We start from the raw sequence: 3,205 nt of genomic DNA, 5'->3' as shown, positions 1-3,205 counted from the left end.
TAAGACTTTCTGAGTTCATGTTCTACTGAATCTAGAGGAAAAGAGTCGACCTGTTATATTCTTACTGATATGTTGAATAGTATTTTGAATTGCCTGTGAATCTGTGCTCTGAAACTGCAATTAACTGCAGTATATTCTGCAACCACATGGTAGCAAACTGTATCATTTAAAGATGTAATGTTGTGATTCTTATATCTTGAACTTTGATCACTTCCAGTATTTGAATTCACAGCTATGAGTCTTGGTTTGTTAAATAATGTATTTTTAATGATATTTGCTTGTATGTTCACAGTTTTACAATCAAAAAAGAGAGGTCTTCAGTAAAGACACTAAGAAGAAAACTGTGTCCTGTTATTCCTGGAACTACCTTCTCTTACTGTTTAGCTCACTGCATAGGCTGAGTAGCCACACACTCAACCGAGGGCAGAAGAAGCACACATGATAATACAGCACAAATTGGTGCATGAGTAGTCAACAAAATGAAGTATTTGAACCTCATAGTTAAATACAAAATGAGTGGGAACTGAAACAGGTCCACTTTTTGGAAAAAAAGAACCCCCCTCTTCCGCTAGGCTGGCTACGGGCCTGAGTGCGCATGTGCAGTACTAAGCGCACGTCTTTCCCCATTCAAAACTATACGAGTGACAAGTCTTGGGTGTTCTATAGTCTTTGCTACAACTCGTAAACTCTGAATGTTTTTAGAATTAGGACTTAAACCAGTTACAGATGTACCACGTGACCGCCGTCAGGTTTGTTTTGGCGCTACTTAGGCGCTACCTCAGAGTCCGACGACATGAAAAGCTGTGAGTAAAATGTCACGTGTTGTCATCTTGGAATTAAGGTAATTACGACGTGGCCTGAAGGCAGCATAAAGTATTAACAATAATAATACACTGCTCCCTCTACAGACCTCAGCTGATTCTACAGCCTGTATGTCTACAGCCTCCAGGTATTGTTGCTGATCTTACTGTAGATATGTGTTTCAATAAAGTCGTAAACATTTTCTATTCTTATTAAAGTCACCATAAAAACAAAATTACTAATTACAATGACAATTAGCATGTTTTGTCTCACTGAACAATGAAAGACCTCACTGGGATAACATAGTGCCACATGGTGCAGTCACATTTTTTTTCTCAGCTTTGTGCTAGATCTAATAGTATGCATGGCTCTTTTTTTAGAGTAATGATCTCATGCTCCACTTGCAAATATTTGCTGTCAACAAAGTTTTGGACCAAGTAAAGGCTATTCAGCTGACTTGAACACTACAGCATCAGGGGATACACCAGTTTAGCAATAGGTTCAAGGTTGCATACACTTGCAATGAAATACTACAGTGAAAAACTATAACAGATATAATTAAGCATTTAATGTAATTTTACAGTAATTATTTTTATTAAAATACAGCAATTTTTGTTTACAGTAATTTTGGGAGAAGAAAGAATAACATTTTATCATTTACAGTTTTGAAAAAGCAAATTGACATTACCAGAATGGTCTTTGTAACAGTTCAATTTTTCATTACAATAGTATTTTTTTTTTTCATAGCTGTTACGTACTGTACATTAGGCCTGGTTTCAGAGACCGATCTTAGACTAGTTCAATTAGAACATTCAAGTAATTTTTAAAAACATTACTGGAGTGCATCTTGAGACAAAACAAAAGGCACTGATATATTTTAGGATCAATCAGTGCAAGTTTCTTTCAGTTGAAACATCTCAGACCTACATTTTAGTATGGGACTAGGCATAAGCTTTGTCTGTGAAACCGGGGGTTAGTGTTTTATGTTAAAACTCTTGGCATCGGTTTCACAGACAAGGTTTAAGCCTAATCTCAGATTAAATGCAAGTCTGAGATGTTTCAACTGAAAAAAACTTATATATCAGTGCCTCTGTTTTGTCTCATGATGCACTCCAGTAATGTTTTTTTTCTAAGGCACGTTTATAAAAAATATTTAAAGGAGAAGTCCACTTCCAGAACAAAAATTTACAGATAATGTACTCACCTCCTTGTCATCCAAGATGTTCATGTCTTTTTTTCTTCAGTCGCAAAGAAATTATGTTTTTTGAGGAAAACATTTCTGCATTTTTCTCCATATAATGGACTGATATGGTGCCCCGAGTTTGAACTTTCAAAATGCAGTTTAAATGCGGCTTCAAAGGATCCCAAATGTAGTTGTAAACGATCCCAGCTGAGGAAGAAGGGTCTTATCTAGCGAAATGATTGGTTATTTTCATGTTGTCTTGCTCTGCCTGAACTCTGTGTATTCTGGCTAAAGACAGTTAGATTATGTCAAATATCGTATTTTCTCCCTCAACTTCAAAAATCATTTCAAAATCATCCTACATTGCTGCAGAAGTACCGACCCAGTCTATGCAAAATGAACATGCAATGAAGACCAGGGAGAATAAGACGAGCGTTTGAGATTAAAAAGTATATAAATTATATTATTTTTATTTGTATTAAAATAGCCGATCGTTTCGCTAGATAAGAACCTTCTTCCTTGGCTGGGATTGTTTACAACCGCATTTGGGATCTTTTGAAGCCGCATTTAATCTGCATTTTGGAAGTTCAAACTTGGGCACCATAGCAGTCCATTATATGGAGAAAAATCCTGAAATGTTTTCCTCAAAAAACAATTTCTTTACAACGAAAGACATGAACATCTTGGATGAGAAGGGGGTAAGTACATTATCTGTAAATCTTTGTTCTGGAAGTGGACTTCTCTTTTCTCTGTCTTAATTGAACTATGGCCTAATCCTGGCTTAGTGTAGGTCCTCTTTGTGAAACCAGGCCTTGATGTTTAATTAATTGAATTATTTTAAATGTGTGTCACCATGATGGTGTTTTGTATATGTATGACACAATTAAATAAATACAATGAAAAAAAGTTATTTGGCATAACACTATTTTTGTCACGGATCTGGTTGATGCTCCGCGTACCGCCCACCACAAGAGGTCACACTCTCCTTATTTTTCACACAGACTGTTACACTATCTCTTGGACTGCATCTCCCATCCTCCACTGCACTGGTTGCGTCACACGCAGGTGGCCAATCAGTGCCGCTATAAAAGCCCCGGACTTCCCATGCACGGCACGGCTTTTATTGTAGTAGTTTCCCTGTGTCTCCCAGTAGTTTCCTAGCGTTTCCCTGTGTTTCCCTGTGTTTTTCGGATCTCTCGCCTGTCTGACTCTTCTCTCGGA

This window comes from Labeo rohita, chromosome 23 (assembly GCF_022985175.1).
Source record: "Labeo rohita strain BAU-BD-2019 chromosome 23, IGBB_LRoh.1.0, whole genome shotgun sequence".
Lineage (NCBI taxonomy): Eukaryota > Metazoa > Chordata > Actinopteri > Cypriniformes > Cyprinidae > Labeo > Labeo rohita.
This window is presented reverse-complemented; position numbering follows the sequence as displayed.